This window comes from Sturnira hondurensis, unplaced genomic scaffold (assembly GCF_014824575.4).
Source record: "Sturnira hondurensis isolate 20B ecotype Veracruz unplaced genomic scaffold, ASM1482457v3 Scaffold0015021, whole genome shotgun sequence".
NCBI lineage: Eukaryota > Metazoa > Chordata > Mammalia > Chiroptera > Phyllostomidae > Sturnira > Sturnira hondurensis.
The window spans coordinates 1-14289 of NW_028087652.1; the positions used below are offsets into that span (position 1 = coordinate 1).

General features: G+C 39.0%; 1 long non-coding RNA gene across 1 annotated transcript; it reads left to right on the top strand.

Moving 5' to 3' along the window:
• Nucleotides 1-1597: 1597 nt before the first annotated feature.
• LOC118999600 (uncharacterized) lies at nt 1598-5604 on the top strand. The gene is made up of 2 exons (XR_005069148.1): nt 1598-3074; nt 4073-5604. It is a non-coding gene; the product is annotated as an uncharacterized LOC118999600 (long non-coding RNA).
• The last annotated feature ends 8685 nt before the right edge of the window (nt 5605-14289 follow it).

Genomic DNA, 14289 nt, shown 5'->3' on the forward strand with positions numbered 1-14289 from the left:
ATTTTAATCTTGGCTAATGTAATGATGATGTGCCTTGGTGTGTTCCTCCTTGAGTCCAACTTCTTTGGGACTCTCTGAGTTTCCTGGACTTCCTGAAAGTCTATTTCCTTTGCCAGACTGGGGGAGTTCTCCTTTATTATTTGTTCAAATAAGTGTTCCACTTCTTGCTGTTCCTCTTCTCCTTCTGGTTCCCCTATAATTTGGATGTTGGAACATTTAAAGATGTCCTGGAGGTTCGTAAACCTCTCCTCATTTTTTTGAATTCTTGTTTCTTCATTCTTTTCTGTTTGGTTGTTTTTTTCTTCCCTCTGGTCCACTCCATTGATTTGAGTCCCAGTTTTCTTTCCATCACTATTGGTTCCCTGTGCATTTTCCTTAATTTTACTTAGTGTAGCCTTCATTTTTTCATCTAATTTGCGAGCAAAATCAACCAATTCTGTGAGCATCCTGATCACCAGTGCACACCAATTCTGTGTGCATCTGATAGGTTGGCTATCTTTTGGTCTCTTAAAAGTATTGGCTCTGGGGCTTTGATTTGTTCCTCTGTGTGAGCCATCATTTTTTGGTCAGGTTGCGCCTGTTGTGTATGAGGGGTGGAGTCTTAGGTGTTCACCAGGGGGGTCAACCCAGTTGCTGGGTTGTGACCTTGTATGTGGGGGTGGGGTCAGAGAGGGAACCATGGTGCTTGCTCTGCTCTCTCTCTCAGATTTCTGTCCCCTCTGCTGCTTCCCACAAGCAAATTGGGCCCTCTGGTGCTGGTTCCTGGGTGGGTGGGCTTGTGTACATGCTAGGACCCTGTGGGTCTCTCCAACGAACTCTCCTGTGAGGCTGGGAGTCTCTCCTGGCACCTCAACCCACACAAGTGTTTTTTAAATCAGTTCTTTTAAGCTTTATTTCCCTGTGCTGGGGCCATGGGTTGCTAGGTCTGTGTCGCTGCCTGTTTTTGCCTGGTTTATTTGTACGCGAACGTGTGATGGCGGTCTGCCAGCCGCCTTGTGTGCCTCACTGGTCTGCTTGCTGCCTCCCCATGTCCGGGGTCTGCTAGATGCCACCTGGGCACCCTGGGTGTGCCAACTGACACTTTCTCCTGCCGTGACCCCTCTCCACCACTGCCGACTCCGTCCCTCTTACCAGTCTGGATGAATGGTTGTTAGACTTCCATATAGTTCAGTTTTCTGTCTGTTGGTTGTTTTTTTGTTTATATATTTTTTGTCCTTAATTTCGGTTGTATGAGGAGGCACAGTGTGTCCACCTACACCTTCATCTTGGCCAGAAGCCCTAAAATAGGTTCATTTTATTGTCTGTAAATTACACCATTTTAAAGCTCATTTTAAAAGGAAAAAAAATACAGCCCTGGCTGGTGCGGCTCAGTGGATTGAGCACTGGCCTGTGAACCAAAGGGATGTGGGTTCAATTTCCAGTCAGGGCACATGCCTGGGTTGCGTGTGAGCCAGGTCCCCAGTAGGGGGTGAACAAGAGGCAACCTCACATTGATATTTCTCTCCCTCTCTTTGTCCCTCCTTTCCCCTCTGTCTAAAAATAAAATAAATAAAATATTTTTTTAAAAGGGAAAAAATACGGGAGGAAAATATAAGAGGGTATTTTTCAAACTCTAAGGAGGTAATGGCCTAAATATAATCTGAAACCCTGAACTCAGAAAGAAAAGAAATAAAACTTAAAGACTTTTATAGACCCCTACAGAAAAATCAAATTGCTCATAATAATTTTGAAAGGAAGTATGGGTTAAGACAAAATTATTAGTTTTTCACATTTTTCTTTTAGCAAAGATTAAACTGAGAAAAGTGAACATACCCATGTACTGTTCCTGCAGGTATAATTTAGTATAATCTAGAAAATGCTGGATAATCAGTTTTTAAATATGCAAGGACTTGTATATAGCAACTCCACTTTCAGAAATGTATCCATCAAAACTTTGTAGGACGAGGGTACAAAAATAAATTGAAAGGGTATTAACTGCAGTCTTTATAATAGCGAAAAACCAGATGCCATTGGAACGTTTGTCAGTAGAGGATTTATTAAATTGGTACATCCATTCCAATGAATATTGTAGAACTCTTAAGAAGGAAAGCTAGATCTTTACTGAAACAGAAAGGTGTCTATAGCATATTGTTGTGTAAGGAAAAAGTAACATCCAAAATCAGTTTTTATTCTAAAGTATGCATACATACATGTACACACATAAACATATACACATATCTTGGGAGATATATCCCACTATATTACAGTGGTCCTTTTCAGTAAGTCATGTACTATAAGAGAGAAAAAAGACACTTCTGTTAGGTGGAATTTATTTAAGAAAATTGGTGACATCAAATCCTTGTCTCACCATGAAGCTAAACATTCATAGTAAGTCATGAAAGATGATAAAACTCTCTTACTCTTTATCTCTGGTTTTTCCTCATTTTTGAAGGAGGAGATTTCAAGTGAGTTAAAGTAATGTATTTATTTCTTCCATGTGCATAACATTTGCAAAGCAGTTTTCCTACTGGACTTGTGGAAAACTAAGTTACAGAAGGCAGAGTTCTAGCTATCTAGGAAGTTATTGTCATTTACACTGTGGGAAGGGCTGAGGGTTTGGAAAAGAAACCCTTCTATAGATAGCTCTTAGCCTTTTTGCCGAAAGGAGTAAAGAGCTGGTCATTTTCTGCTCTCTGCTTAGCTAGGCTTCCCTCTGGTCTACAGGTGCAGGGACGTTCAGAAATGCCTCAGAATAGGTAACTTTGCTCAGCTGTTCTTTCTTTCCTCTGGCCAGCTGTACACAATTGTCTACCATTCCTACTTACTGCACTTTTTCTACTTCCTCCTCCAACTCCTTCTTTCTGTGCTCACAGTTGAGGGGCTGTTGTCGGTGAAGGATTATCTCATGTGTTTTTTCTATTGAAGTGTTTACCAAGAACCTGTGCAGTCAGATGTCAGCAGTCAGCGGGCCTCTCCTACAGTGGTTGGAGGACAGACTGGAGCAAAATCAGCAGCATCTGCAGGAGTTGGAACAAGAAAAGGAAAAGCTTATGCAAGAACTTGCTTCTCTAGAATAAAGTGGAAGACAAAATAGGGTAAAAAATTTTTTTCAATGGTCCGAAAATTCACCCACCTTGTGTAGGCAGACAATAGAGCATCTCTTTTTATATCCCAATGGATGAGTTTTATGTATGGAATAAACACAAGACATCTTCCTAAAAGTTTCATTGGGGCTTAATGAACCCTGTACCTGTAATTGGCTTAGAAAAAACATTGCAAGCTTATTTAAGGAGAATATTAAAGGTTATTTTCAAAGGCTATGGAATGAGCATTGGCAAGGATAGCCTATAATACAATTTCTAGGACGAGTATATTTCAAATTTTTATTTTCCCCTTGTTTAACTTGGAAATATTTATATTCATTTTTAGAGGCACTCACTCCCTAGAATAAACTGAAGGAAGAAGAGTATTTAATGTTTCAGTTTTGTAGTTATGATGTTTATGTTACATAAATAAATAAGTACACAAGGATTATGTCTTCCTTCTTGAGCTCTGAAATATATGTTCTGATATATGTATCAAAGTTGATTCATGTGAGTGCCTTTCTAACCAAATAGGTGAGTTGTAGCATATTTGATTCTAAAAGTAAAATTGTATCAAGAAGATCCTATTTTCATAGGAACTTCCATTATAGTATAAATGTGTTTTTTCAGGGGTATTCAGGATTTGGAATATAACAAAAAAAATACTTTTATAAAGTTGTTGTATTATTCTTACTATGTGTAACCACAAAGTTACACAATCCTAACATCAAGAGCCCCAATCCTAACATCAGTGACAAAATGTTAGATTTTGTTTTTGTTTCTTGTTTCTCCTTAGATTATTATTTTTCATGTTTTAAAATATAGTCCAGAACCACTTGCACCAGAATTACTTGGGGGTCAAACTGCATCTCTGGGTGGAACCTAGGCATTTTCATGAACTCCCCAGCTGATTCTAAGGCAAACCACTACCCTAGGGCATATGCAATATAAATGCTGTATTTTCCCTAATTTTTCACAGCCACAGTTCTCTATTTTTTCTTTCCATATAGGAAAAATGAAAGTATCCAGGTATAAAATTGAATAACCTAAATCAGTTTTGAAGAAAAAGTTGGAAGAACTCACATTACCTGACTTCAAGACTCACTATAAAGCAGTAGTAAGCAAGATGATACAGTATGTGACCAACTGATTTTTGACAAGGTGCAGAAATCCTTCCTCAGTGGAGGAAGGATAGTCACTTCAACAAATGACACTGGAAAAATTGGACACCTGAAGGCAAAAAATTAACTTTGACATAAAATGCAGTTTATAAAAAATTAACTCAAAATTTATAACATGTAAAACTATAAAAATTTTAGAATTAAAATCATAGCAAAATTTTCATGATCTTGGGCTAGGCAACAAGTTCTTAGCCTTCACCTCCAAAGCACAGTCTGAAAAGGAAAAGTTTGACTTTATCAAAATGAAAACTTTTGCTCTGCAAAAAATTTAAGAGGAAATTGTTCAGGTAATTATTTGAAACCATATACCTGATCAATCTAGAATATATAACAGTAAAAACCAACAATCCAATTAGAAAATGAGCAAATGACATTTCACTAAAGAGGATAATATGGATAGCAAGTAAGCACAGGAAAAGATCTTGAACTTCATTAGTCATCAGAGAATACAAATTAAAATCACAGTGATGTATTAATACATATTTATCAGAACAGCTAAAGAAAAAATTTTGAAAATACCAGATGCTATTAAGCATGCAAACTGAATCTTTCATGTATGGCTGATAGGAAAGTAAAGTAAAATTTTAATAAAATTAAACATATATATACCATATGACCCAGCCATATAACTCCTACCCATTTATCACAGAGAAATGAAAACCTGTGCTGGAAAGAAAACTTGTACACAAATGTTCTTACCATCTTCATTTGTAATAGCCCCAAACTGGAAGCAACCCACATGTCCTGCAGTTGAATAGTTAAACCATTGACACCAATCACCCATACCATGGAATACTGCCACTCTTTAATCAAAAGGAATAGACTATTGGCGCATACAACTTGGATGGACCTCAAAGGTATCCTGATGAATATTTTAAAAAGCAGTCTCAAAAGGTCACATACTGTATAATTGATTTATAAAACTTCTTTGAAATGACAAAATTACAGAAACAAAGAACAGAATAATAGTTGTCAGGCATAGGGACTGGAGAGGTATGGAACATAATGTGACTAATGTATGTGGAACATATGTGTTAAGGGATAACACAAGAAATTTCTTTGTACTGATGGAACAGTTTTTTGTGTTTTGCTTTTGGTGTTGATTTAGTGAATTTATACCTGTACTAAAACTACATAGATGTACACACACCTACAAATTAATACATGTAAAATTGAAATAAGTTCTGTAATCTAATAAGTAGTATTGTACCATTTTCAATATGTTAGTTTTGAAGTAGTACTATATTTATGTAAGCTCTTATTAATGGAAGATTTTGGGTGAAGGGTACGTGGGACTTACTGTACTATTTGCAACTTCCTGTAAAACTATAATTTTTGCAAAATAAAAATTTATAGCCCTGGCTGGTGTGGCTCATTGGATTGAGTGCCAGCCTGCAAACCAAAGGGTAGCCAGTTCAATTCCCAGTCAGGGCACATGCCTGGGTTGCAGGCCAGGCCCCCAGTAGGGGGTGCATGAGAGGCAACTCTACATTGATGTTTCTCTCCCCCTATTTCTACCTTCTCCCCTCTCTCTAAATAAATAAATAAAATATTTTTAAAGTTACAAGTATTAAATCAGGTACTAGAAATTATAGTACTTATTTTATGAAATAAGAGTGATAAAAAAATCTAAGGGCAATAAAATGATTTGAATATTTTTACAGGCCAACCTTGAGCACATGTCCCCTTTCCTTTCTGGGCTTCATTTTCTCTTTATTTATAATGTTAGAGTAGATGACCACCAAGGTTCCTCTTAGCTAAGTGTTTAGTCTTTAAGTGTTAAGCATTACAAGGAACAGTGATGTAAACAAGATTTGTCATATACTTACCACTTGCACCAATCTGGCTTATATAATATATTTGAATTCTGCTCACAACCCTGTATTCCTTTCTGGTTAGCAGATTCTGTTTTAAATCATAGCCAAGACTGATGGGAACAATAATCACTTGTTTTCTTTGTTTTCACATACCCTAGTTACTCAGTTCATTGCATTCTGACCTTTGCCCATTCCACTCCATTTAAACCACTCCTGCCAAAGTCACCGTTGTCCTCCACATAGTGAAAGTCAATAGATGCCTTTCCTGTCCTTAATGAATCTCTCAGTCTTGACACAATTGGCCACTGTGGCTTGAAATCTCTCTCTCTTGGCTTCTGCTATTCTAATCTTTTCTGGTATTTCTCTTCTCTGGCTGTTTCTTCTCAAATTCATTCAAAGGCTTTGCTATCATTGTTTACCTTTATGCAGTTGACAGACAAATCTATTTCTCCATCTAGACCTTTATTTGAACTCTAGACCTACATTTCCACCTTCCTACTATATATGTCCACTCAGCTGTCTTGGTGGCACATCAGCCAGGAATCAGTTAAACTAAACAATAAGTGAATTAATTGTGCAAATAAATAAATATTGATGAAAAAAGGGTAAAATAGGTTTTTCAGTGTCAGAGAAACAATTTACAAATGTGACAACAGGGAGGGTAAAATGAACCTCATGGTGTTGGAGTGAAATTAGAAGCATTGATACAAACCTTTTTTCAAAGAAAAAAATAGACTCAATCCAAGATGTCAGCAGAGTAGGAGGAAGTTGCACTTAACCTCCTTCCAGGACCAAACTGGAATTAAAACTAAAATATCAAACAATCAACCTGAATAACCAACTGAAGACTAGCTGAACAGAAGTCTTACAACCAAAGATTTACAGAAGCCATATGGAGACTGGTAGGAAGGGCAGAGACATGGGCAGTGGCTGTGATTCGGGAGGGATATCTCAGCTGCAAAGGTCCCCAGTGAGGAGCATGGGGGTCTTAACCCCATACGGGGCTCTTCAGCCCAGAGCACCAGAGCCAGGAAAAGGAGCCCACATAATATGTGGCTGTGAAAATCAGCGGGGATTCAGTCTGCCAGGAAGAGATGGGATTCTGTTAGAAACTCAGGTGCACTCTTAAAGGGCCAGTGCACAAAATCTCATTTACAGCCATTCACCCTAGGCTCTGGCAGAGGAGAGGAGAGTAGATTAGAGTTGTGGGAGGAGAGACTCGGTTGTGTGGCTCTAGGGAGAGAGCTGAGGGGACAGCTGATAGGGTCACTGTGCTGAGTCCCTCTCCCACACCAAAGATGATATCTTTCTTAGATCACAAACTCCCCTCCATATGGCATCAGCCTGAGGGAATGCACCAGCCCCATACTTCTGACTCCCTCTTGCAACACCCTGCAGAGCACATTCCCTTCAGAGGAGCCAGTTGCCTGAGCCCATGGTGTAGAGGAGTACACCAAGTCCAAGAGGACTCAGGAAGTGTCAAAGACTGTTGTGGCACTGGGGCAGGGGCCATTCCCTTCCTTTCCAAAAGCCTAATGTGCACCACCCCCCATAGGAGATCTACTAGCTTCACTCTCCTGACCCCTGTCCCCTTCTGCCAAGCTAAGGCCTTCAAGGAGATCTGGGCAGAATCCAGGAGGGACTTTAAGTTTTATGGCTCTAGAGCAGGGGAAATTCCCCTGCTTCATGCAAGCCTGACCTGCACCACCCCTCCAGTGGAGATCCACTAGCAACATCCTCCTAATTGCTGGGGGCCCAGACCTGCTGAGCTCAGGCTCTTGAAGAGGCCCAGGCACAACCCAGGAGAGACTGGCGTGGCTCTAGGGCAGGTGCTATCTTTCCCTCAGATGCTTGACTGGTGCCACTGTGCCTCTGCAGAGCCCTGCCTTTATATGGCCAAATCTTGGTGTGTTTGTATCTGAATTCTTCTGGCCTTCTCCTGCTGAATCCCTGAGACCCTTCCACACCAAAAAGGTCCGTGGGCACCTGGGGGTGGCAGCTGGCCTTGGTGTATCCTAGGACATTTGCTGAGTGACCTCAGACCTAGCACTGGCATCAAGTTTAAATCTGTATCAATCTGGTGAACATCATTTGCCCCCTACCTGGTGACACATGAGAACCTACCTCAGGCAACTTGGGTACCATCAGAAGCCCTTTCAGTGACTGAGCCTAACAGGGAGCTGGCAGGTGGACTCAGTTGAAGGTGTATCTTGGGGTGCCTTTGCTGACTTGCCCCCATGCTCAGTGATGGTGGAAGCCAGCCTTGGTCCTCAGCTTGGCCCTTCCCATATACACTCAGGACCAGCAGAGGCAGCCACAATCTGTGGATAGCTTTTTAGCTCCAAATAGGTAGCCCAGGGGCAGTCACAGGCAGTGTTGGATATTGGTTGCACCAGAGTCAATCCCAAGAGGCCCCAGAACCAGTACACCAGGTGGCAGGCATCAGAAAACATCAGAGCAGGACCCAATTAACTCCAAAAACAGCACATCCAAAGGCAGATCACAGCAAATGCTAGAATTTGCTAGAGCAAATTCTGCTTTGTGTGGTAGCATCTGCACAGCAGCCCTTACAATGTGGTTGGGGGTCAGTCCTCACAGTCAGCCACCCTGATGATTGACCCTGAGCACAGATAGACCAATAGCAATCAAGACTTTTAACTATAGTAGAAGAGTTCATATAACCCATATGAAGACTATTCCTGGAGCACCTTGCTTGGGTGATCAGGAATGCTGCACTATTGAGCCCAACATTATACTAACCATATAAGGCCATCATAATGAGATTGGGAGACATAGCATATCTAACTCATACACAGAACAAACATCGAGAGGCAGAAAAAAATGGGGAGACAAAGAAACATGCTCCAAATAAAAGAACAGGAGAAATGCCCAGGGAAGGACCTAAATGAAATGTAGAAAAGCAATCTACCACATACAGAGTTCAAAAGAATGGTTACAAGAATGTTCAAGTAACTGAGGGGAAGCATGGATGATCTCGGCAAGAATATAAGGAGAAAGTAAGTATGAAAAAGGACATAGAAACCATAAAAAATAGAAATGAACAACGCAATATCTGTAATGAAGAATACACTAGAAGGAATTGATAGGTTTGATGAAGCACAGCAATGACTCAATTTGGAAGAGAACATAGAAAACATACAATCAGAGCAGAAAAAAACAAAAAATATTTCTTTTAAAGAAGAGGATAGTTGAAAGGGCATTTAGGACAACATGATGTGTCACAACATCTGCATTATAGGGGTGCCAGAAGAAGAAAGGAAAGATTAAGAAATTGAGAACCTATTTGAAGAAATGATTGAAAACTTCCCTAATCTGGTGAAGGAAAAAGGCACACAAAACCAGAAAGTACAAAGTCCTTAACAAGATGAACCCCAAACAGGCCCACAACAAGACACATCATAATTAAAATGCCAAAGGTTAAAGATAAAGAATCTTAAAAGCAGGAAGAGAAAGACAGTTACCTACATGTGGGCTCCCATAAGACTCAGCTGTTAACAGAAATATTTCAGTCTAGAAGGGAGTGATACAAAATCTTCAAAGTAATGAAAAGTAAGGACCAACAACCAAGACTACATTACCCATCTGGGCTACCATTAAAATTGAAGGAGCCTATGTAGCCCAATGTTCATAGCAGCATTATTTACAATAGCCAAGTGCTGGAAACTGCCTAAGTATCCATCAGTCAGTGAGTGGATAAAAAAACTATGGTACATTTACACAATGGAATACTACACAGGGGAAAGAAGGAGCTCCTACCCTTTGCAACAGCATGGATGGAACTGGAGAGCATTATGCTAAGTGAAGTACACCAGGCGGTGAAAGACAAACACCATGTGATCTCACCTCTAGCTGGAACCTAATCAACGAAACAAGTGAGCAAAATATCATCAGAGACATGGAAATAAAGAACAAACTGACAGTAACCAGAAGGGAGGGGCACAATGGAGGAAAGAAGGGTAAGGGTCATCAAGGAACATCTGTAAAAGACCCATGGACAAAGCCAAAGGGGGGGTAGAATTGAGTGTGGCAAGTGGGGGTCTGTGGGGTGGGGTAAAGTGGTGATGGTAAAATGGAAACAACTGTACTTAAACAATAAAAAAAAGTACAAATGGGTAATTACAAAGTAGTCACAGGGATGTGAAATATAGCCTAGGGAATAGTCAATAATATTGTAATAATTATGTATGGTATTAGGTGGGTACTAGATTTACCAGAGCGATAACTTAATAAATTACATAATGTGTAATCACTGGGTTGTATACCTGACACTAACACAAATATTGTATGTCAACTGTAACAAAAATAAAAAATCATGTAATATCAGAAAAAGAAAAAAAGAAAAACTTACATACAAAGTTATCATCCCAGCTTCAACCAGAAAAAATAAACTAAAATAAAATTGAAGGAAAAATAAAGAGCTTACCAGACAAGAAAAAGTTAAACGAGTACACTATCACCAAACCAGTATTACAATAAATGTTAAACAGTCTTCTTTTTTTTTAAAGATTTTATTTATTTATTTTTAGAGGGGAAGGGTAGGAGAGAGGGAGAGAAATATCAATGTATAGTTGCCTCTCATGAGTCCCCTGCTGAGAACTGGCCTGCAACCCAGCCATGTGCCCTGACTGAGGATCAAACCACAATCTTCTGGTTCACAGGCCTGCACTCAATCCACTGAGCTACACCAGCCAGGGCTAAACAGTCTTCTTTAAGAAGAAGAAACAAAGACAAAGAGAATGACTGTTATAAAGAATAAAATGGCAACAAATATGTATCTATCAATAATAACTTCAAATGTAAATGGCTTAAATGCTCCAATCAAGAGCCAAAGTGTAGCAAATGGATAAGAAAACAAGACCCATATATATGCTGTGTACGAGAGACCTGTCTCAGGAGGAAAGACACACACAGGCTAAAAGTAAAGGAATGGAAGATATTTAATGCAAATGGAAATGAAATAACAGCCTGAGCAGCAACACTTATACAAGACAAAATAGACATTAAAGCAAAGGCTATAATGAGACAAAGAAGGACACTACATAAGGATAAAGGGATCAATCTAACAAGAGGATGCAGCCCTTGTAAATGTTTTGTGGGTTTTTTTTATTTTATTTATTTACCTTTAGAGAGGAAGGGAAGGAGAGAAGGAGAGAAATATCAATGTATGGTTGCCTCTTGTGAGTCCCCTGCTGGGAACTGGCCTGCAACCCAGGCATGTGCCCTGACTGGGAATTGAACTGCAATCATGTGGTTCACAGGCCTGCGCTCAATCCACTGAGCTACACCAGCCAGGGCCCCTTGTAAATATTTATGCACCCAACATAGGAGTTTTTTCTAGAAACATATAATCTTCCAAAACTCAATGAAGAAGAAGCAGAAAGTCTGAACAAACTCATAACAGCTAGTGAAATTGAAGCAGTAATCAAAAAACTCCCAGCACACAGAAGCCCTGGACCAGTTGGTTTCACAGGAGAATTTTACAAGACATTTAAGGAAGAGCTAACCCCTGTACTTCTCAAATGATTCCAAAATATCCAAGAAGAGGGAAGACTCCCAAACTCTTTTCATTCTAACCCCAAAACCAGATAAGGACACAACAAAGAAAAAACTATAGGCCAATATCGCTGATGAACATAGACACTAAAAGCCTCAACAAAATATTGGCAAACTGCATCCAGCAATACAATTAAAAGATCATACAGTATAATCAAGTGGGATTCATCCCACTTGATTGTAAGATGGTACAATATTAGCAAATCAGTAAATGTAATACATCACATAAACTAAAGGAAAGATAAAAATCACATCATCTCAATAAATGCTGAAAAAGCATTTGATAAAGTATAGTACCAATTTGTGATTAAAAAATACTCAGCAATGTGGGTGTAGAGGGACCATGAATCAACATAATAAAGGCCATATATGAGAAACCTACAGCCAACATCAGACTCAATGGGCAAAAAACTAAAAGCTTTCTCACTAAGATCAAGAATAAGACAAGGGTGTCTGCTTTCACTTCTTCTATTCAACATACTAATGCAAATCCTAACCACAGCAATCGGATAAGAAAAAAGAAATAAAAGGCATCCAAATTAGAGAGGAGGGAGTAAAACTGTCAGTGTTTGCAGATGGCATGATAGTGTACACAGAAAACCCTATAGACTCAACCAAAAAACTACTCGACCTAATAAGGGAATCTGGCCAAACAGCAGAATACAAAGGCAATATTTGGAAATGGAAGGTATTTTTGTAAACCAAGAACAAAATATCAGCAACAAAAATTAGGAAATAATCACATTTATTATAATAAAAAGAAAAATAAAGTACCTAGGAATAAACCTAATCAAGAAGGTAAAAGGCCAATACTCAGAGAACTACTGAACACTGAAGAAAAAGTTAATGAATTAAAAAATAAATGGAAGCATATACCATGTTCATAGATTGGAAGAATTAACATCATTAAAATGTCCAAACTACCCAAAGCAATCTATATATTCAATGCAATCCCTATTGAAATACCAATGACATATTACACAAGTATAGAACCAATATTTCAAAAATTTGTCTGGAACAATAAATGATCCCAAATAGCCTCAGCAATTTTGAGAAAGAAGAACAAAGTAGGAGGGATCACAATACCTAATATTGGAACATGTATAAAATCTCCAAGGATAAAGATGACGGGGATGGGAGGATTAAATGTGGGGGGGGGTGTAGGGCAGGGGAAGGTAATGGGGAAGAATGTGGACAATTGTAATTGAACAACTATACAAAATTTAAAGGGGGGAAAATAATACCTGATATCAGACTATATTACAAGGCCATTGTAATCAGAACAGTCTGGCACTGGCGTAAGAACAGACTCATAAATCAATGGAACAGAATAGAGAGCCCAGAAATAAACCCATGTCTCTATGGTCAATTAATCTTTAACAAAGGGGACAGGAGCATAAAATGGAGTAAAAATAGCCTCTTCAACAAATGGTGTTGGGAGATCTGTACAACTACCTGCAAAAAAGGAAACTCGACCACCAACTTACACCATACACAAAAATAAACTCAAGGTGGAAAAAAGACTTCAATGTAAGTTGTGACACCGTAAAAGTCCTAGAGGACATTATACGCAGGAAATCTCAGATATTCCATGCAGCAATATTTCCACTGATATGTCCCCTAGAGCAAGGGATATAAAGGATATTATAAACAAATAAGTCTTCACCAAAATAAAACGCTGCTGCATGGCTAAAGAAAACATCAGCAAAATGAAAAAGGAACCAACCATATGGGAATGAGGGGAACGAGTGGATCCCAAAACTATGGTACATTTACAGGATGGAATACTACACAGCAGAAAGAAAGAAGGAGCTCCTACTCTTTTCCTGACAGCATGGATGGAATTGGAGGGCATTATGCTAAGTGAAATAAGCCGGGGAGTAAAAGACAAATACCATACGATCTCACCTATAAGTGGTACCTAATTAAAAAGACAAACAAGCAAGCAAAATACAACCAGAGACATTGAAATAAAGAACAAACTGACAGTAACCAGAGGGGAGGGAGGAGCAGGATAATGGGGGAAAATAGAGGAAGGGCCATCAAAGAACATGTATGAGGGACACGTGGACAAAGCCAAAGGGGTAGGTTCCAGGGTGGGTGGGGTGAAAATGGAGACAGCTGTACTTGAACAATAATAAAAAGATAAATAAAAGAATCCTGGAAATAAAGAGCAAAAGAAAGTGAATGCAAGTAGAAGGCAAGGAATAATAAAGAGCAAAGATCAATAGAATATAAACAGACTATAGAAAAAATCAATGAAATCTAAAGGTTCTTTGAGAAAAATCAAATTGATAAGTCTCTAGCCAGATCTATCAAGAAAAAAAAAGAGATAGGACCCTTATATTATCAATATCAGGAACAGATGTTAACGTCACTACAGATTCCAGACATTAAAAGGATAATAAGGGAATACTATTAAGTGTATGAACTTCTGTATCTCTGCACATCACCTCCGGAAAGATACTGCGCACATAATGTATGATGGAAGCTTCCCTAAAAATGTCCCAGTAAGGATTCCCGAATTACCATTTTACAATTGCTTAACTTCACAAGATCTGAAGATATTCAGAACTTTCATCTGGAGCCGCCAAAATGTCCCCCTCCCTCATACTACTCATTCAATTATTGTTTCTCGTAAGTGTCTAGTATGCA